Source organism: Lycorma delicatula, chromosome 1 (assembly GCF_047948215.1).
Source record: "Lycorma delicatula isolate Av1 chromosome 1, ASM4794821v1, whole genome shotgun sequence".
Lineage (NCBI taxonomy): Eukaryota > Metazoa > Arthropoda > Insecta > Hemiptera > Fulgoridae > Lycorma > Lycorma delicatula.
The window spans coordinates 153,691,430-153,714,964 of record NC_134455.1 but is presented as its reverse complement, the minus strand read 5'-3'; the positions used below and the strand labels follow the sequence as shown (position 1 = coordinate 153,714,964).

Sequence of the window (23,535 nt, the reverse complement as noted above, 5' to 3'; positions counted from 1 at the left end):
ACAGCAATTATTGAATATTAACACTCTTAGAACAATTCGGAATTGAAACATTTATATATAAATGAGATACTTTAAATGCGTCAGTCATAAATATTAGAACAGGTAATGTAAATATTGGGTTATTGCTCCGTATGTGAGAAACAGCGCTTGATATGTATTATATCAGTAGAGGACTTATTTCAATTCACTTATTTAAATAATTATTATTTATTTTAATTAATTAATGAATTTATTTATTTATTTACTTCACTTATTTAAATAAAGTTGAAAGTCATAATGCTTGATATTGTTCTATATTTGTCCTAAGATAAAATATTGTAAAATGAAACCGTGAATTGATGTACGTAAGTAATACTGTAGACCGGTGCCATTATTATTCCATTTAAGATATTTTGTTTAAGGTGAAAATGCTTTACACGTTTGCAGATATTACACTTGTAATCAATTTTACTACAGTATTTTCTAACTATTTTCGAAATATTGATAGTCGTATGAAACTTATGCATCTATTTTGCAGTTCCTCTTTTTGAAGGAAGATACACTTGTTCAGTCTTATAATGGTGGGGTGCTGTTTGAATATTACTACTCTCTTACAAGTTTTATTGCTAGTGGAAATAGTATATTTTTTCTTTTATGGAATGGAGTTTCTACGCAAAATAGAAACTACAATTTACCGTGGAGCATAAAGATTTCCATGTGGTACTTTATTTTGTTTCAGTTAACGATATGGTTACTTGTGCACATACGTTCTCATTTTCTTCTCTTTTTTGGCTACATATAAACAAGTTTTCGTATTTTTGCCGGTTTCATTAAATTTAAACAAAATACATTTTTTCCCAAATGATGCTTTGTTATATATGATTTTACTACTTTCCTCGTACTTCTTTGATGTGCACAATATACTTCAAGATTTTCTCTTTGAATTGTATTGTTCGTATTCGTAGAGTACATTCTTGAAACAATCTTTATTCTTTTCTATCTCGGTTGAATAATACAAATAAACAAAATTTGTTTTCGTTTCGTGGCTGTAAAGCATGATACGAGTATTTGCATAAAAGGAGTTCTTTTATAAATTAAGTTCGTGATTACTGGTTTGTTAAATTAAGGTTACAATTCAAATAAAAGTAAAGAAAAAGAAGCAGAGTGTTCTGAAAGAGCGGAACAATTGTAAATGAAGTATAAGGTTCTGATCTGTCTTTACTGGACTCACGGGCGTTTCAACTATTTCGAATTTGTTCAACGGTGTTTTTTCTTTACTTTGAAGGCCACAATATACAAAAAACAATTCATATACAAAATAGTAAATACTAATTAGAAATCTATTTATTGGTGAGCTTCTTTAATATAATTTGACTAACGAAATAAAATGCCTAGGCTTGTATGGTATAAATTTTATAAAAAATAAAAAAAATAGTTGGTAAAAATAAATAAAGACATTTCAAATTAAACTTTTATTACTTTTTGCTACTACTATGTTAAACATTAAAGACGCATATCGTTCGTATTATTACTGAAATGTAGAAAAACATTTTATCAGCGTATATATATAAAATCGAACAAATTACAAACCACATAACATTGGTAAATTATTATAAGAAAAAATACATACCCAGAATTTATTTCATCAAATTTCAAACTTCGATTAAGTTACAGTAAATCTTATGAAAATTATTTTTGTCTCCATTCTTATATATCGAATCAAAATGAACTTTTCTCCGTAAAAAAAAAAAAAAAAACATTTTCAATCGTAATTATTAAAAATTTGTGATTATCCACAAAATTAGCTAATGTTTATCAAGAAAATCGACAAAGAAAATATAACATTACCATCTTTTTTTAATGTATTCTTAGTTGTATTTACTCGCTGAACTGAATTAACACACACGCGGGCGCATACACACACACCTTGAAAGTTTAAATGAAGTGATGAGTAAGTAATACGAAGTTGTGTTATTGCTTTTATGATAGATTAAATTTCAAAAACACATAAATAAAACAGTATTTATTGAGAATTATTTAAAAGAAAATAATTTTTACAGAGTTTTATGTGGTATAATTTGTTTAGACATATAAGGATTTATGTAATAAAATTAGTTGTGATAGAGGAACTAAAAAATACAGTAAAAGTGAGTTTCCATCTGCTAAGAACGCTTTCATTCAGATATAAAGAAAAAAACATACATTTTTAAAATCAGAAGCCAGAAGAGAATGTTGAAGTTCGTATTAATTGATTTATATTTGAAAAAGATTGGTATTTTTTTACATGAAGTGGAAGATACAAAACAATTTGCTCCAATAAAAGAATTACAATTAAAAAAAATAAAAAATAAAAATTAGAATCTTTTTAAGATTGTGGTTGATTTTATTAATAAAGAATTCCTTTGAGTATGACTTTTCTGGCATCAATATACCTATCTATAAATAGTCTTATCCGATTTTAAAATACAAAATTAGTTGGGTATTAGATTAGTGTGAAACCATTATTTTCCATTTAGCACAGTAAATCCGGCGTTAAAAAAACTCCAACCGTGCATTTTGAGTAGGCATCGTTTTCTTTTAATCATGTAAAAGGGTCAAACCTGAATTTAAATTATAGCTTTCGTGGTGGGGGGCGCCCCCATTCGGCCGCCATCTTGAAAATAAAGGTTTAATCAGTTTTTCGTTGTATCTTGAAAATTATAACCCCACAAAAATTTTATGAAGAGCTTTTTCCTTTATTTTTCTTTTTTTTTGTATTTTCTCTATCCTTTATATTTATTTTACATACTCTTTATTTTATGTTATTATTTTCTTATATTTTACATACTTATTAATGTATATATTTAATTATAAATAATATTTTAATGTATATTGATTTATAAATTATTGTACCTACTAATAATTTATATTAATTATATTATTATTTACATATATGGTCTGTATTTATAATATATACTAAATGTTTATATAGTATGATTTTTTATTAAACTTATTTCCACACCACCCTTGAGGTATAGTCTTAGGCAGCGATTATTTTTTATTTCATATCCTCTGTAGGCTTAATCCACAAATCGTCTCTCGATCAATTATTCTAGCCTGGGCCAGGTTGTGGTTCAAATTCCGTGAGCAGATCGTCGAAAATACTTGTTATCTCTCAGTAAATACTTCCAATCAGTATCAGTTTCAATTTCTTCTTCATGTGAAACGTCATCACAATATTTTCTGGTAATAATGAAGGCGAGTCATTTGCTATTTCTTCTTCATCTAACAAATTCAAAATCTCTACAACATTTTCACAGATTTCACCGTTACAATGACAGATGACTGAGCATTTCAATCCTGCTTTTCGATATCCACACTTTTTTTCACTTGCAAAACATAACTATTAACTTCAATAATTCTAGAGATGTCTTGGTGCACTGTATTGGTAGAAATGTCCGAGGGGTTTTCTTCCAACTACACAATTCAGGGTCCTTGAATCGTCCGATCCAAGTTTGAACTAATTATAAACTCTCATTGAATCTAGATTAATCACTTTCTGGAAGCGAAGATAAATTGAATTTGGATTTAATAACTGATTTTGTGAACCGTTTATAACAAAACGCATCGGTTGATTTTTTCGATTTACCTCCATTATATACAGCGATGAAAAACCGTTCACCTACCAGGCTCAGTAGATTTGGATCGACTTGGTCGTTTAGAGAGAGCTCTACTGTAGATGGTAATTGAAAACATTTTTCAAAAGTCGAAAGAAATTTCAGTTTACCCATGTTGTAAGTTACTGAAGTTGTTTCGCAGCCAGAGAAAGCGTCGATTATTTATTATTATTAATTACTTCTATTAATACTTATAATTAAATATATAAATAAATAAGTGCCTAAAATATAAGAAAATAGTAACATAAAATAAAGAATATGTAAATAAATACAAAAAAAAGAAAGAAAACCAAAGAAAAAATAAAGAATATTATAAACATTAGTAGATCAAATTATTCGCTAAAAAAGGCCTGATGTAAATTTTTCATTATACTCGTATAGAGAAAAAATTATGTTTTAAAAGCACTCATCCCTTAATTTTAGATTTAGTTTTGTTAATAAATTTTTTATTATAAAAATTACAACAAACAATTATTAATAAAAGTTGTAGGTAATATTATTATCTACAAAAAAGTTATTTATAAAATTTTTGTGGAAGTTATGCGTAGTTTTCAAGTTAAACGGAAATCTGATTAAATCCTTATTTTTAAGGTGGCTGCCAAATGAGGGCGCTCCCCACCCCGAAACTGAAATCTAATTTCAGGTTTGGCCCTTTTTAATAATGAATCAAATTGCTGCCTACGCAAAATACGCGGTTCGATGCCGGATTTATTGAATTAATTAGAAAACGAAGTTTCAGCTTGCGGGTTACTTATGTTATATATTAGATTTGTCTTTTCAATTGTTCTTTCAAAGCTTTGGTTGTAATTTGTAAAAATTGTTGAATTAAGTAAAACAGTACTTTTTTATTCTGGCAAAAGGAATACTTGATAAGTGAAGAACATATGCGTGTGATTTTAATTGCTGTAATGGATCACAAAAATAAGGGATGGTGAATGTTAAAAAAAGTCTCGATTTTGTCTTCAGTTTTTCTCTTTTATTACTTTTTTTTAGATAGTTCACAAACGATAATCATTTTGTCGGTGAATTGATTAAATGCGAGAAACATTCTTTGTCCAATGAACTAGTCGTTCAAAAGATAAACCATACTTTTCCAAATACCAATCCACGGCGTCGTGTAAAAGAAAAAAATTGAAAAACATCGTTCAAAATTGTAAGAACATTGTTTAAATCTTATAATCTATCTTTACTCGGTTTCATATATGATAGTGTTGCAAAGTTGTTTTGCAGCCAGAGAAAGCGTCGATTATTTATTATTAATAATTTATTATTATTATTAAATGTATAAATAAATAAGTGCCTAAAATGTAAGAAAATGGTAACATAAAATAAAGACTATGTAAAATAAATATATAAATAAAGAAAAAATAAGAAAGAAAATTATAGAAAAACAAAGAAAATTATAAACATTAGTAGGTCAAATAATTCGTTAAAGAAGCTGTATAAAAAGCTCTGATGTAATTTTTTTTTTTTATGAAAAACAGAAAAAAGGATAAATAGAAACCTTGGCAGGATTCAACAATTAATGTTAAAATATAATATTTTTAAATTTCTGTTTTCCCTTTTAATTTAATTTGAAAATATTTTTATTTTCCGGCTGTTAAAATTAAATGATAGTAATGTATCGATAAAAAGTAATCCTAAAATAAATTTTTTCTACTTCAGATATTTTCGGGTTGGCGATTTCAGTTAACTAAATCTTTGTAAAAAGCTGTTGCGTTCAGAATTGGTCTCCATTTGGATCCTGTATTTTAATGGTTTAACTTTTTTTTGCGGACTATATATATATACTCATATAGAATCTTTTTTTCATGGAAATAGGATATGGACGGGATGCTCCGTAAAATGATAATCTCAGAATGGGTAGATTTGAAGGGGGTGATAAATCGTGGATTGAAAGTAACAGAAAAAAATAATGTATCAGAGTTAAAAGGGAATACTTACCTCATCCTTGAGAATAAGGGGTTTTAAAATACATTTGTTCAGTTTTTTGTTCCAGATTTTAACTAGTAATTTGTAAAATTATTTTTCTCTAATTAGGACGTGGTTAGAAACAATTTCCTGCCGTTCTACATTGTTAACTATGAGGTACATTTAACAATGTAGGAGTAACTACTTTGCATTGGAGTCTGTCCTAATTTTACAGTTTTTATTGTTTTTTTATATAAATAAGTTTGTAAGGATGATCATAGTTGTAATATTTATACCTGGATGAAGGTTAAAATTTAAGTTTTTATAAATAACGGGAAGGTTAAGGAACGAAACATTACTGCCATTTTTATAACTTTTTTTTTTTAATATAAATTGTAAAAAAATAATCTATATTTAAAACTCCCGTATCCGAACTTCTCGTATTGCGTTATCATAACAGGAAAGACCAAGACTCCAAAATAAAAAATTAATTTTTAAATCTTAATTCCCTTTCGTGCTTTCTTGTAAAGAATGACAAATTTTTTTTTTTTTTTTAACTTAATTTCGCTTTGTCGTATAAATGCATATTCCATTTACTACCTTACTATTAATTTTAATTAATAATAATTTTACGAATGTTTGAAAAATTACATTAAATCTCAGTATTAGATAATGTACTGTATAAATGTAGATAATTTTATAATAATTTAGGAGTAAAACGTATGTGACATTACAACCTAACTGGTTGATGTTAGGTTGTAATTTGTCGATATATTTATTAATAAAAACCTAAAACCCGATTAAATCAACTGTGATGTCAATTGAACAATGGAAAGTAGTGGTAATTACAAATAAAAATCAAGCACATTTAAGAATATTTTTTGAAATAGAAAAAAAAGACCGAATCAGTAGTTAAATAATAAATATAATTTCATTATCTTATATTCCCAAGCCGAGTTAGTCGTTGTGATACAACATTGCGTAATTTAATTTACTCAAAAAAATTACATCTATCATTTTTGAAAATAAAAAATTAAAATATTTTTTCTCATTATTTTAGTAATGAAAAAGTTTATTGTAATACACAAATGTATTTTTATACTTTTAGTTTGTCGATGATTTGATAGATGTACTATAATATTTGCATTATCGATAGAAACGTTTTCTTATACAGTATCTTAGAGGTGAGTAGTTGGATATGAGTACTGCCTTTTCTTTTCAATCTGCATTCAGTTTTCCCCATTGCAAATCAGTGTAATAAAATTTGGCCGCTGGTATATACATATATAAAACGGAAAAAGAAATCCACTGTTCTGTCTATGATGATACTCTATTCATGTTATAAAATTTAATCTTACAAACATTTCATGATGTGAACATACAAATTCTAACTTTTGTTGAATTTTAGTTCTCTGTTAGCAATTCGAACTACGTTTTATCATTATTTAATTGAATATTTTAAGTAGATATACATTTGCATGTAAAACAGAAACTGTCTGAAATTAAAAAAAATCTTATTTATTTTTTTTTATGATAATTTTATAAAATATTTTTTTTGAGTTCATTATGGGAAATTTTTGGTTGTTTTTTTTTCTCTAAAGATTACTTCAAATCAAGACTCCACGTATGTTCTGTGGTTTATTTATCTTTAGGCTCGTGGTCAGGGGATGTTGGCTGTCGCAAATTTTTCTTTCACAGATTTATTGATTTATTTATTGTTCTTACACGGCTTAATGTATTTCTGTTTAAAACACTCGAATATCTTCTTATATGTAAAGCCTGAAGGTTTGTCTGTTTCTCTGTTCTTGCTTCACAAGAGAACCAATCGAGCGATCGCATTTTAATTTGCATGACACCCCGATTTACATTATCCCAGGAAAGCTTTTAAACCACAGACCGAGGCCCTAGCTCCCTTGGGGATAAAGTTGTAAGTTAAGGATATTCATTAAAGAAAAAAAAGGTTAATCCTTTTACTTCATTATTATATTGCTGCCACCATGGGAACAGAAATAAATTATGAATAATTCGTCGTCGTAGGTGTATACTTTATTACTATAGTATTACTATTCTGTGTTTTGTAATTTAGTCTCTTTTTCAAGTTTCTATAACGTCTTTATTATTTATCAGTATTACTCGTACGACCATGAGGGTAAATAACAGTGCAGGGGTCCAGGGGGTGGAGCTCTCTACCTAGACTGAAATGGCGACCGAAGCGAGTTGTGCGGGAATTTAGGGGATGACGTCCCCCTGACAAGACCCTGGGCTAGGCCCCGTGGACCCAGAGTTTGCCTGTGCCGACCTGTGCTCGGGGGTCCAGGCGGTGGACCCCTGACCATATATATATATATATATATATATATGAAAAGATGTAGTGGTAAATAGATATTAAAAATATCCAAACATAAAAATGAACAATATTTTAAAAGAATTTATACAGAAAAATGTATTAAAAATAAAATTGTATATATAAAGAGATTTCATACATAAAGAAAAAACTTCCTAAAATTTTGGAAAACAAGAAAGACAATAATTTAATTTTAGAATGTCGTTAATGTATTTCAATGTACAGTAAGTTATACGTTACGTATTAAGTAAATAATTTCATGTCTATTTATATGTATAAAAGTTATAGAAATGTAAAAAAAAAATGAGATGAGCTGTAAGAAATAAATAAGAATTTTGATTTTGTAAAAAGAGATGAATGTTAAAAACATTATCAATTCTACTGTTTTTATGTTAAAAAAATTAAAGTTAATTTTAAAAAGTATGGAGCTATTCTTTCAAATAAACTGTGAGATTGTTGTGTCTTTTAAAAAAAAAAATTAAATATTTATATTTATTTGATTACGGTATTAAAAAATACATCCTGATTGTATGTCACCATTTTTTCATTTATTTATTAAAATTTAGTTGTGCCTTATGCGAAATAATGATATGCAATTCCGTAAGCAATATTCGAAAATTGTAAACCGCTTTGCTTATTGGCAGTTAGAGAAAAATATTTTTTTTTTACATGAAATTAAGGTTATAAAGAAAATATTTTACTTACCCTAATTGATATTTCGGTACAAACTTACGGATACCGAGATTTTTAATTTAGAAAAGTAATATTTTAAAAAAATAATTAAATAAAATGGACTACTCAAAAACGCGTGTGACATTTTAAAATGATTTTAATCATTAAAAACGTGATAATCATTATAGAGCCAAGTGGATGTGATGTCTCTTCCAGGAACGGTATAGGAACAAAACAATCCGACGGGTTAATTTCTTTCGTTGGAATGGGGAATGACGTCACATAATAGAACCGAATGAAACAAACATACAGTGTGTACAATGAAAATGATAGCTTGTGTTGAAGAGGTCGAGACTGCATTACCGTCGAAACTGAAAACATTTACACCCATCTAATAGGACAACAGTAATCATTGTACTTTTATTTATGCATGTTTAATTTAATACCGATTTCATGTTTTATTAGTTATAATTCATTATTAGGTAATTAGAGGTTATTATTGTAATTAGAATTATTAATTGAATAAATAGAGATTACAAAAACAAGAATTTTAATTTATTTAAACTAAAAAAACCTGAACTAGTGCTTGAATGTATATTTTATCCGTCATTATACTAAATTAGATGTACAATTCGTTTTTGTACAATATTTAGAATTTTTTGTTATTTATATTTTTCAAATTCTTTTTTTTTGTACGATTGTTTTCATTGTTGATTGTACTTTATATTAACACTGTACAAGTGTTTTTGTGCAAGTTCACCATCTTCTCTGTCTTCATCGGAACAGTTACTTTCACTACTACGGTCTAGATGTATGATAAATTTGACCGTCATTTCATCGATTAGCGATTCCATCTTCTTATACTCAGTTTCAGCCTCTTTTACATCTTCGCAAATGTTTTCCAATCATCCGTATTCATTTCATTCATTTTTTCTCAGCTAATTTTTTAATATCTGACTTTAAAAAATGTTGTGTTATTACTACCAACATCTCAGAGCCGACCGTACCATTTCGATCGGATTTAAATCGGGATGATTTCCCGAAGTAGAAGTAGAAGTCGCCGAACTTGATGCCTGTGATTTTTTAATAGTTCCTCAAAATGGTACTTTATTTTGCAATCTCTTTGTAATTTAGTTATGTCATACAATTTTGATTTTAACATTGCTTTATTAAACAGAATATTATTCTTTTCTAATCAAGAAAACCCATTCCTACTTAACACATTCCTAAGTTTATGCTAATTTTCCTATTATTTGAATTCAGAGGCTTCTCTAGAAGTGAATTGTGGTATGGCGCATTATCGACAACCATCGATTGTGCGGGGGGGGGGAGAAAACGGAATTAATATTTCAGATGCTCACTGCATGAAATTTTTGTTGACGTAGTCATGACAATCATCAATTTTTGAACTCGTTTTCCAATTGGAATGAACCCCAATTCTCTTCCAGCGTGGATTGTAATCACCTTTATTAATCGGCCCTTTTTACTCCTGCACCACTGTTATCCGACCACGATTTTGTCGTCGAATGTGACGTTATAATGTACGATTCGTCCAAATAAACAATCAGAGTCTTCTTTTCTGAAATCAGTCATTTTTCTTAAATATTCTATCCTCTTCCACCGGAAGTCTTCTTTCTCAATCAAAAGTCTCTTATTGTTATTAGTTTTATACCACTTAAATCTCAACTCTTTTAGAATAGCTGCTTCTGTAGCTCTAGAACCTTCAAATTGAACACTCTTGAAGTTCTTCACGTAATTTATTTAATATAGACAATTCATTATGTTTTGCGTGAAATTGGTTATATTTTTTGGTGTGCTGAATGAACACGACTGCGATTTACATTTAAGAAGACCCTGCTTTTCTTTTCGAAGTTTTTGAACTTGTTATCTTGAAATCCCACGCGCGTTGCAGCAGCCCTTTCTTCATATTTTTGAATGGGTATTAAATGTTTGTCACTTCTAATTTTCTAACTTTATAGCTTCTTCCTTCATAAAATCGTATGCATTATTAAATATTTCACGAGCTTGACTACGGAGCTTTTTATTCTTAACTATGGACTTAAATTCTGCCATTGCAAAAACAATTCACTAACAAAAAACGCAAAAAATACAAAATTAATTAATACACACGAAACATTAACTAACACGTTATAGAAGGAAACAACTATACCATTCCTACCGGGAGAAGTCAAGAATTGAACTAAATCAGTTTATTGAAAATGAAAAGTAAACATTAGTATTGATTGAATATTAGTGAACAATATTAGCGAAAAAATTACATAGCTATTCTATGAGTACGTATAAAACGATTGTAAATTATAATTTGTAGGGTATAGACCTATTATTTATCATCATGAACAATACCCATTAAAACAACGGCATTTAAATATAATTCAAATGGAATATTTTAATAACCTTTACTCGTATACAATGGTCATTCATTTTACGACTCACTTGATGGAAGGACTGTAATAATAATAATACAATAAACCATTCTTTTTTTCATTGTGTGTAGTAAGAAATATTTATAAGTACGGTAAATATTTTTTTAAATAAATCTTCGTCTGAAATTAAACAAATTTATAATAAAAAAGTTAATTGTGGAAAGATTTTTTTTTGTCTATGAAATAGATAAAACACGCTGTATTGCACTCGGTTTCTCAATGAGCTTAATGTTACGAGAAAAGAGTAATGTAATGCCTTACACAGCGACTGTCTGCCCTGTCCAAACTAGCTTTTATTTTCATTGTACGCACTGTAACTGATTAAAAGTTGAATATTATTTTTATCTTCTACTATTAAACTATCTATACAAAACTAAGTAAACATTTACAAACAAAAATGAACTGTTACTTTTTAAAACAATATCTACGTATGCATTCTGGATTTATTTTGTATGTGTTATTTTTTCGCTTAGAAATTAAAGTAGGTGAATTTATATAGGTTAAGTTTATATTTATAACACATTATAATTTCTAGAATATATTTTAAAATGAATATCTATGTTATTATTATTGATACAAACAAATTTTCAGTAACGAAGCAATGTGAATAGTGATTTTAATTTATATGGAATTCGAAACTATACGTTATTGTACACCGAATAAAAAATATGTTTTATTAACAGGCTTAAAACACGTTTTCAATCCGCTCCTGTGTCTCCATCTTGCAAAAATATATTAGTATGGTCATTCGATTATTTGTTTGAAATTATACTCTAAGAAATTATGTTTTATTAAAGCATGATTAGAATGTAGAAAAAAATGTAATTTTCATTTTGTGTGCTCACATGGGTATGATTTTTAATACAGTTTTCTTTTTTCAGGTAATATTTTTGGATAACAATTGTAGTAATTTGGTAAGCAATAAACTTAATTTCTACTTAATTTTGTTTAATTTTAATAATTCCAAAGATACAACATTATCTATTAGCATTTAACATTAGCTTTTGTAGGTACAATTTTCAACGGATTTTATTACTTAATCTAACTAAATGGTTAAATTTCGAAAAGACTACGATTATAATATGAATACGTTGTACTATCTGAATAAAGCAATGGTGAATATTAAATATTCACCAGCCCTCAGGAGATCGAAGAAATCTCTACTTAGGCTGAAGCAATATATTTCCGTCCAAAGTATTGAACTGACTATCTCAAATATGTTATATAAATATAACTAACTAAGACCAGTATTGTTTTCCTAAAGGACCTTTTTGTGTGAAGTAGATTTATAATTAAAACGACATATGTTTATATATTTGTTTTCAATGACTGGTACTGTCATAGACGATCGTATTTAATATCTGGATTACTTAAAAACTGATGACACGGGTCTGCTGTAAAATGAACAGCATTACTTTCAGAGAAAGCTGACAGGTGCCATTTACACTTAAGGTTTTATAAGCGTTATACCCTTAACAAAAAACAGTTAAATGGATTAAAGAACAAATTAAAAACTGTTTCTGTCCTGAAATGATGCAGTATTCAGGTTTTCAAAATTCCCAAATTGTTCATTACCGTGTGTACAAGTATATTATTCCTGTCGGGGATTTTATTACACTGGAGAGCAACAAAGATTTTTTTTTTGTCTCAGGAAGAAAATTTTGTGATTCTGATAATATTTTTTTCTCCTGAATTCAAATATGATATCGGTTTTTCCCCGTCGTGCAAGGTTTCCGAGAGACAGGCATTTATAATTTCAAACATTTTAATACTTTCTGCATTCTTAACTACACAACATTCAAAAAATTGACTCGCCTAGAAAATAAGAAATGATGATTTTCTGCTATATTTCGCCTGTGGAGCATCCCTCATGATGATCCAAAAATAATCGGCCAGCATATTAGGATTCCATTTGCCTTGATACCTCTTTTCCATAGCTGAAATCTCCTGATGAAAGTGTTCTCCGTGTTTCTCATTTTGCCAAGATTTTCCGGAAAGAAATCTAGGTGCGATTGCAGAAGTGTTGTTTTAATGACGTGTTACAACCCAAATTTTTATAAGATGTTGTAAGATCGTTGACAATATCACGGTAATTTTCCGCCTTTCGATTTCCCAAAAAACTCTGAGGAACATTTTTGAATGTTTGCCAAGTTGCTTTCGCCAGTGGATTCACAGTTCCTCAAATTTCTCATCATGCATCAGTGGTCGTATTTGTGGACCCACAAATATTGCTTCTTAGATTTTTGCATCACTAATTTTAGGAAACTTCTGTTTAAGTACATGAAACCAGGAGTATTGTCCATGGCCTTGACGAAACTCTTCATTAATCCTAGTTTGATATGTAACGGAGGTAGATACACATTTTTAGGATTACACATAGGGTCATGTTTCATATTTTTCTGTTCAGGAATGAGTGATTCGCTTTTAGGCCATTCTTTTCTTATGAAATGGTTTTTTCTGTTCCTGCTGTCTCAATCACACAAAACCAACAGTACTTTCAGTAGCCAAGCTGCAGACCAAGAATAAGTGCAATTAATTTAATCACCACAAATATTTCATTCATACACTCCATATTGAATCTTTTATAATAAAAATTTTAAGTTTTCATATGTTTCTTTCATACTAGGAGAGTGAGCCACAGGTACTGACGGGAATTTATTGCCATTATGCAGAAGCACAGCTTTTAGACTAGCTTTAGAGGAATCAATGAACAAGCGCCATTCTGTTGGGTTATGTTCATTACAAAGTGTCTCCATAAGAGAAGAAATGTCATTACAAAATAGTAAGCCATTTTCTTCAGAAAAATAGACTTTAAATTTAGAATGACGATTGCGATAAGTACATATCTTTATATTCTTTTGAAGAAGGTTCCACCCTTTTAGCCGTGAAGCAAGAATTTCAGACTGTTTTTTGGATAACTTTAAATCTCGTATGAGATAGTTAAAATTTTCTTGAGTCAGTAAATGAAACTCAGATGAACTGCTTTGTTCAAAAGTTGTATCACCAGAATCTGTTTCATTTTCTCCCTCACTTCCATCAGACTCTGAGCTCTCTTCATCTAATGTCACATGTTCTGGAGGCTTTGGTATGGGCAATTTTTGGCAGTGTGGAACAGGTCTTATTGCAGATTGCAAGTTAGGGTCCACCACTGTATGTTTTGATTTTTGATGTTTTGTATGTTTTGTTTTTCATCCCTTTAATGTTTGTTAAGCAGAAATAACAGTCGGAGAGTGATCTTTTGGTTCCCTCCAAATCATAGGGATAGCAAATGGCATGTGGCATTTTTCCATGCAGCGAGAAGCCTAGAACACGATAAACAACAGATATGTGGGGCCCAGGCCCTTGTCTGGTCCCCGACTTTACACCCAAAATAAAGTTCATAACTTTTTTTTACTAATAAAGTAAGGTTTCACCTTAGGAATTTGAGCATATACCTAGGAACTTCACCATATACATAACAAAAATTGTTAGCATAATTTAAACAAACTAGGCATTTTGTACTAACGACTAATTAAAATAAATAGAGTTGTAAATATGTAATACACAATAATTGAGACACACAAAGCACTCACAATGATGTGTTTATTTGTTTACTACATCTCACAACTGCATCGTTCTGATGAATGTATGCTACACTAGATCGCGTTTGTACACGTCTGAACTTGCGTAACAGTAGCAACACTACCCTTTGAGTTAGCTCATTGAGTTCCATCATATTTACAATGCTCTAGAAGCTTTTACTTGACTACTTGACGGTGAACAAATGGACGAAAAAACGTTTTAACAAAAAATTGTGGGCTATGGAGAAATTCCGAATACATATTTGAAAACAGGATAAAAAACTGCATAAAGTACACCTGTTAGTACTCGTGAGACAAAAATATGTTCACCAGTGTTATTAATTCAGTTATGATTTATTGTTGACAGTTTTTATCATTTGTAAGATTAATAACGATAAGATATATTTTCCTTCTCATAGTTTGCTGATGCATAATACAAGAGACAAAATAAATTTTGAGTAAAATTTGGGTTTGAGAATAAAACAAAATTTGGGTCAAGCTAGACCCAAAATCAGAAGAAATCAAGACTGATTTAACCAGATTTGATGTTTTAATTTAATATTACTTTATTATAATTACATGTTATTGTACTGTAATTATATTTAATGAAGCTTCGACCCCATAAAACCCATGACTGTACCAATCTTTCTTTGTGAACACGCCTTGTCCGAAGACTTTCACACTTCTGGTACTCTAAAATGATTAAAAATATGTTTAGTTTTTACTTTTGAAGTAAATAAAAGTAAGAAAACAAATTTAAACTAATAAATTAAATTCGTTGTTTTATAATAGCATTATTTTATTATAATAATTTTGTTTATAATAATAAATAATATTTTACTTTTTCCCAAAAATTAACCATTACAATTGTTGAAAATTTATGTAGGAAGTTTAACAGTCCATTTCCAATGGAATAGGAATGTCCAACGAACCAGCGTTGTTGCACGGTGTTGTACTTTTCTTTTAATGTTGTAGTTAAATTTATTATTTAATAAGATTATTTTAAGCTTTAGTAAACAATATTTTGAAAAAATGTATTATAGCTTTATAACATTTTAATGGTTGAATTTATTGGTAGCGCTGTAAGGGGGGGCCATAAAATGTTAAAAGTAAAGATAAGTCGTGTCTTATTTTTAGAAATTTTGTTTAAAGAGAAAACATAATAGTGGAAATCGAATCTGTAAACTGATCTGTTAAATATTTGTGGTTATAAAATTTTGAATACTATATAGTAGTTTTAAAAAGTTATTATGTGTGTTTCTATTGTATTTTATTGTTTTTACGGTAAGCAGCATTGACAATGCCTTTACTAAAGCAAACGTCTCTGTAAGGAATAAATTGAGGTGTTATTTTTTGTAATTTGTCTCTTCCATTTATCTCTCTAATACACCTTTCATGAGGTAAGTAACCGAGTTGTAAATCTACTCACTCGTTCAATACCAACGTTGTTTTATCCGACTACTAATGATTCGTTAGTTGTTTATTGCTATTATAGTTTTAAAAAAACTCCCTGAAATTTATTTTTATAGTAGTATTCTTGCTATAAATATCAAGCGCTTTGTTACATTGGGAACTGAAATTTATTACTTTTTTAATGATATGAAAACATAATTATGTTTTCATTTTATTTAGTTTTGTTCCTTAAATAGTTATTACCTTCTAAAAAAATTGTTCGTATTTTTTTAATAAATTTTCGAAAAGAAGGAGCTAAATCTATGCGGTTTTTGAAATTTAATTTTAAAGAGAAGAATCCTCAAGAAACATTTATCTAAAACATATGGGTTTCTATAAAGTAACTTGTCCTGACTTGATAGATTCACAACGCCCAGCAAAAACTGCTGAAGATGAATTTATTAAAATTTGTATACATGTTCTTCTTGCGGTATAAATGTACACTAGGAAAGGATTGAAATTCCCAGTTTAAAGGAATATAGCGCGGGCGAAGCCGCGACGGGAATGCTAAAAATGACGAATAATGTGTCAAGGACAATAGTTGAAGTTTGACAGGCATTGACTTAAGAGAGGACTGTTTCTGTCGCGGAAAATTTTATTTTTATTTCACGCAATAGCTTATTTATTGTAGCACCACAAAAAAAAAAAATTGCCATAATTTTCATTAAATGGCGCAATGAAGATTTAATGAAAATCTGAAAACAGTATTCTTGATTAAATAATTTTTATTTTTAAATAAATTAGTTATTTTAAAAATATTCCGGTTGAAGCCGCATTGATATCGATGGCGAAGCCGGAATGGGGCCATGCTAGTTTTAATATATATATTAAAATTTCATGTAAAACTAAGGAAAATAAATTAATATTAAAAAACAATAAACAATATTAATAATGAATAAAAATTAAGTTTTATGTATACGTAAGCAGTACTTACGAAATATCGTAAAAAAGATTTTTTCGTGTGTTAATTAAAAAATAAGTCAATAAAAACAACTGTTTGTCGAATTTTTACACGATAAATTGTATTTCTTTCACAGACCGATTTGATATTGTTTATTTTTTGTCGTCAGTGTCAAAAGTAGCGAGATATAATTTTTTTATTCAAATTATTTTTACGCCAAAAAATGTGGGAAATCTTGTTGAAAAGCAAAAAGTGGTCTTATTTCTCTAAATACTTGATCTTATTTTCTCGTTACTGAGAGCCTTAGCTTACGCTCTGTTACGTTGATAATTCTTCGCTGCATTTCTGTGAATTGCTTTTCTTGTTTTTAATCAGGCAAAGGTTTACCTGGCCAAATTTCAAATAAAAAAAGTATTTAACACCGTTTTTTTTTAATATTAATAATAAAACAAACTTTAAAAAACTGCTCTCAAAACTAAAATGTAAAGATTTTTTTTTATTCAAATATTGAGTTTTTGAAGTCGGCATAAAATTAAGATTTTATAAGGTTTATAAGTTGAAGGAGTTAGTTATTAGTTTGGCACCGACTATGGCAAATTTTAAAAAAAGAACTGAAATTACTATATTTTACCTTTTTTGTTCACTTTGTTTAAGCTAGTTATTAATCACAAGTTAGTTACGTTTTATTTATAATATTTAGTGAAAATTGATTTTTATTTAACTGTTACCATTTCTTTTTTTTAATATAATTTTTTTATTATTTTTTTTAGTTTTGTTTTATATTTACTAATTCTTCTTAATTTAATAGTAAGAATAGAAATATGCATCTCAGTTTAAATCTTTGTTTGCAAATGTTTCTTTATTATTTTATTTTAATTTATGATTAAATTTACATATTGATTTTTTTCTCGAAAAAAGTGTCGAAAAAAGTGAAAGTCTTTACTTTAAGACTTAAAGTAAAGTCTTACTTTACTCATTTAAGTAAGATTTACAAAGTTGTTTTGTAGAATAACGCTTCGACAAATGTAATATTGAGGATAAGCAGCTGAAAACCGGCTAGGGGATTCTATTTTTGTCAACTTCGATTTATCTGCTGTAAAGTAAAGCTATTATTTTAAGGCAATAAGTTACTGAAATGTTATTTTAGATTTTTCCTTCGATACATTTTTTTTAAAAGAAGTATAACGTAAAAATTCTGAACATATTTTTTGTTTGTTCAGAATATTCTGTACGTTATTTTTATGTAAAACTTCGTACTTCGTAATATAAAAATTATATATTTTTCTTTTAAAATGAACACGTGAAATGAATACTTGAAATTTGATCAGATGTATCCGAAAAATTCCATAAGACCATCGCCTTGCGGAAATATTTTCCTTTTATTAATCCTCATTAAAAAGGGCGTAAAAACTGGTTTATTGGAATAAATTTAATTCAGTTACTGTTGAAAACTATTAAATTAATTTAAAATTTGTTCTGTGAAGGGAAAGATGTTTTATCCTTCATTTTATAGGAAGAAAAGAAGAGTCGGTTAAATCTTTTGTTATTTACTTGTTTGTTAAGTTACCTGACTGTCTGTCTTTTCGAATGTTTTGTTCTGAAACGTCACACTTACGTAATGTTGTTTTGCAAAAGTCGACTCTCGACGGTTTTCGTGTTAGTGGTAGAACAGAACGCTAACTCCGTGAGTGCAATAAGACCGCACCATCTTGACATCTCTCTTTTCATTCTTTCTTCCTCACACATTTTCTTTGTTCTTCCTTCCTCTTCTTACATTAAAGAAGGAATAAGAGAAGGAATCATAATTTTCCTTCTCTTTCTCTCTTTTTCTCGCAAAATTAGTTAGTGTAAAACATATTAAGATCATTTCTTCTTTGTTTTAAATTATTTGCTTTTTAACTCATTAAAAAGCTTTCTCAAATATAACTATAAATTATTATTATTATTATATTATTTTACTTGTTTTTAACAGTAACGTATGAGAATTTGACTTAAAATAATGGTTTTTTTTGTATTTTTTTTTTTAATATGATAACTTGGTTCTTCTGTTTTTGTTGGTTATGTATGTAGCTACGCTCCAATTAATCTTTCATATAAACTTAACGTTATTTCTTTTCATGTCCTTATCGTTATCGCTTAAATTCATTATGGTTTTATTTTATTTAAATGTTATAGCTTTATTATTTAAAACGTTAATAGATTGCTTTCACATAAATGAATCGTCTAATTCACTTTCTTTTACAACACAGACTTAAAATTATGTTATGTTATCGTAATGAAATTTTAGCGTGCATTCCATACACTGTTACTTCTTATGCTTTCTATTTAAAACAAAAATAATCTGTTGTAATAATTAATTTAATGTACTGCAGTGTAAATCTAATGCAAAAACCTTTTTGATAAACACGATTACCGTTTGAATACGTTTAAATTTAATTTCTCATACGATCTTGAAATTTCTTTTTTAGAATACTCATTTTTACCTGTGTAGCTAAAAATAAAATTTTTATCATTGACCGTTGTGAACTAACGACTTAATTCCAACAAATCTGGTGGTACTTATAAAGGAAAACATTAAACATTAAACAGAGTAAAATTACAAAGATTTTCCACTTATTCCTTATCTTTTAGTGTAACCGTTAAGTGACAGTTATCAATATAAAAATTTATGCACCTGTGCAAAGGTAAACGTTTACCAAAATAATGATAAAGTTCAATTTTTCATTTGTTACGTCACGTGCTAATTTAAAACTACTCTTATACTTTTGAATAAAATCAATGAAAAAAATGATTTCAATGTATAAAATATTTCATATTACCGTTGGCCTGAAATATTAATCTGAACGATTTCATATGTTCACGTGTTTACTATTAAAAAAAAAAAAAAAGTTTTATTTTTGATGATTTTAGAATTTATCATTCCATCGCAAGGCATTTTGAGTAGACGTTTTTCAACGGAAAAGTAAGGCAGCCTCCTTCTTAATTTCAAAAATCGCAAAATTATCAAAGCAGAAGATTTAATACAGTTTTTATTACAGGGTTGAGGTTAGGTTATGAGGTTATCTTTATTTGGTATACCCAACAAATTTTTTAACTCATTATTTTAGCACTTACAGGCAATTAAAAAAAGATATATATGAATAAAGTGGGAGTAAAAAAACAAAACAAGAAAGAAACATATCACTTAAGCCCCTTCACAACTTATGTTGCTTTTTTTTAGAAATATAAACCGAAGAATGTATTGATCCGTTGTCATTTTTTATTATAATAAAATTAGATTTAAAGGAAAATGAATAGGAAAAGGCGATTTCGGAAATGATCTAAAAATTGAATAAATTATTTTTTTTTGTTGTAGATTTTTCGTATAAATTTCTAATGTTTGATGTCGTGGCCAAAGACAAATAGTTGAAATAAAAAAAAGATCTATTAAAAAGAAGAATCATTTATTTGGGGATGATATTATGCATTATACTTAACAACTAGTCTAATATTGTAAAAGTTGCATTATGTATTCTAATTCGTCTCAGCATAAGAAGTCAAGTTTAAATAATAAATAAATGGAAGATATTTATTTGCAGTTAATATTAAATATATTACACTAAGTCTTTTTAATTTTGTAAAGTTTTTTTATTTTTTTAGGAATTAATATAGGTATATTGTACGTGGGTAGAACTTCCTTTCTCTCCAATAATCTTTAATTTTAATGAAATGTAGTTTTTCTTATCGTTCTAAATTTCCTAATAATGATAACTAAAGTAATGATAACTAAAGTGATTAATGTGGAAAAGGGGGAAGTATTTTATAATAATTTGTTGGTATTGTGTAGTAATTGATATGAATTCGAAAACAACACATGTAAAATGGCATCGGTGAGTTTTCATTGAAACATTACATCTTATTACCAGATTTTCCAATATTAAGTTACTATTTATCAGGTCGTGCGATTGTACCTTATAACCTAAATAAGCTAATTTCTAAATCTGTAGAAATTCCTAACTTAAAAGAGTGAAAAAGCATAAAAGAGTTTGAAAAAATAATCGCATATTTTTCTCATTTCCGACTATAAGATATTCATTAGATTTGGGCTTGGAAGTGCTCTTCAGATAAATTTATAAAAACCATTTCAGTTTATTTTGAATTTCGGTTTTTAAGAGGTGTGCGACTGGCTGCATTTGTCTCCGGTTACTGGACTAAAAAACATAAAATTTAAAAAAAATTGAACGCGACGGGAAACCTAAGTAACCGTATAGCGCGGGTCAAGCCGCGACTGTAGTAATAGAATATATAAAAAAGCCTATGTATAAAGGTTTTTGACTCGAAAAATCTTCAAAACTGCTGGCTCAGTTTCATTGAACTTTAGATATGCCGTAACAGTGTACCTTTCTTTCTTTTTCCTGTTTAGCCTCCAGTAATTACCTTTTAGATAATACTAAAAGGTTATTTAAAAGGTAATATGTATGAGTGTAAATGAAGCGTAGTCTTGTACAGTTTCAGTTCGAGCATTCCTGAGATGTGTGATAAATTGATACCCAACCACCAAAGAACACCGGTATCTACGATCTAGTGTTCAAATCCGTGTAAAAATAACTGACTTTACTAGAACTTGAACGCTAGAACTCTCGACTTCCAAATCAGTTAGTTAACTTGGGAAGACGCGTTCACCATTAGGCCAACCCAGTGGGTTGTAGCAGTGTATCTGAAGTTGTACACGTGAAACTTGGTTGTGCCGTTATTGAGTTACGCTCTGTTGAAAGTTGAAAACATTTGAGGTTATGTCGATTGTGTATAGTGAATTGAACGTTTTTCTTAGAATGAGCAGATACCGTTTCATAAGGAAATGAAATAAAATAACGAAAAGTCTGTGTTCTTGCGCAACAATTTTCTAGAATTAAAATTATTTAAAAATTCATCGATAGAAATGTCGTTTAAAATTTTTCAAATTTTATTATAAATTAGTGGAAAGACTTTTTTAATTAGTTCGGTAATTTATTAAAATTGGCCATTTAGGTAGAAGGAGGTCCTTTTCGTAAGTCGAAGAATTTTATTGAGTTGGAAGAAAACAAGATTTTTTCTCAGTTTGATAACAGGTTGGATTTTTTTATTTTCATGAGAATTACACATTGATAAATATTAGCACAAGGATAAGTTTATAATACTGATTAATAATACTTATAGACGTCAAAACAATGATGTAACACCCCTTTTTGTTATATTTTTAAAATTCGAACGAAAATCAGTAAACAGAAATGAACAATTGTATTTAGAACACATTTTTATTTGATAATTTGAAGATGAATTTCGTTGATCGATCTTTCTTTTTTTATTTATTTATTTTAAAGAATAGTTATCAGTTTATCATCTGATTCCATGTTTTCACATTGTTTACATTAGATTATATAATGTTTTATGTGAAGTAATGACTGCTTTTACTATCTACGTGACTACATTAACTTGTTCCATTTTTATATAAATCATTAAAAATGAATTATGTTTCAGAAAGCATTTACTGAGGTCGATAGGTCCCGTATCACCTTAGATATAAAGGAAAAAAAGTAAAACCGAGTAGGTTAGTCGTTCATTATTATGTTTTTATTGTTCGTTTGAGTCTAGAGACCATTTCGTGAAGTTTTATATCCGTAATAAAAATTAATATAAAAACAACAAAACAAATATACAGCGAGGAAACTGAAGTACAGTAAGCTATGTCAGATCAGAATAGTTAACTGGTTGTTTTATTTACTTAGATAATTTTTCATATTTTTTAATCTTTTTTTTTGCAGTTGTCTACTTATATTTTTCCTAGTAGCCATTTATTTCTTTCCCGAATAATTTTTCGCATTTTCTTCTCAAAAATTATTTTAAATTTCAGTCTTTGATAGAGAAACAAGTGTCTGAAAAACTTAATGTTTTTTTATGATTGAATATATAAGTATAAAATTAAATACCATATATGACATCTACGAGTTATAATTTATTCATCCTTTGCCAACAGACACACTTATTTTGAAAATTTTTCAAAAAGTATTTGGAAATTTTGATGTTAGAGAATTAAATTAAACTTTTTGATATTTTATACACTTTTTTCTTTTTACATTCAAAAGTTCATTCTAAATATTTTATTATAGTTTTCCATTATTTTATAATCATTTTAATCAACCTTCAAATTTCTCTTTTAGTTCCCTTGTATCAACATCCTTTAACTTTAATGATTTTTCAAGGCTTTCTTTTCTAATTTTCTATCCTGTATTAGTAAATATTACATCGTTTCGATTACCTTTCTATTAGTAGTTTACTTTTTCCCAGGCAGTTATCTTCTTTTATTTCTGTAGTTGTTCGCTAATGTAATTATATATTGCGTTTTATTTTCATTTTAATATTGTTAATTTGCAATATTTTATAAATTCATTTCAACCTATTAATAGTAAATAAAAAACAAAAATCGTGCTAAAAACAACAGAAATTTAAAAGTTTAATGTAAATAGTTTTCTTTAATTGTACAATGTATTTTAATTAATATATGCTTATTGGGTTTACAGAGAACTCGGTTTCCATAACATTCTCTTTTTTTCTGTGTAGCTTCCGTAATCACCGTAAATTATTACTTCAGATAATGATA

At 28.3% G+C, this 23,535-nt stretch overlaps 1 protein-coding gene across 3 annotated transcripts in view; it reads left to right on the top strand.

The window, feature by feature from the left end:
* The window catches only part of LOC142324565 (tyrosine-protein phosphatase non-receptor type 13-like), a 232,591-nt gene that overhangs the window by 56,261 nt on the left and 152,795 nt on the right, over window positions 1-23,535 (top strand). Inside the window, exon 1 of one of the 3 annotated variants that reach the window (XM_075365424.1) lies at window positions 11,888-11,920. The exons of the other annotated variants lie outside the window; for them this stretch is intronic. The gene's annotated coding sequence lies outside the window, so the exon portion shown is untranslated. Of the gene's footprint in view, window positions 1-11,887; window positions 11,921-23,535 lie in introns of those variants that run through there. 3 annotated transcript variants of the gene reach the window in all.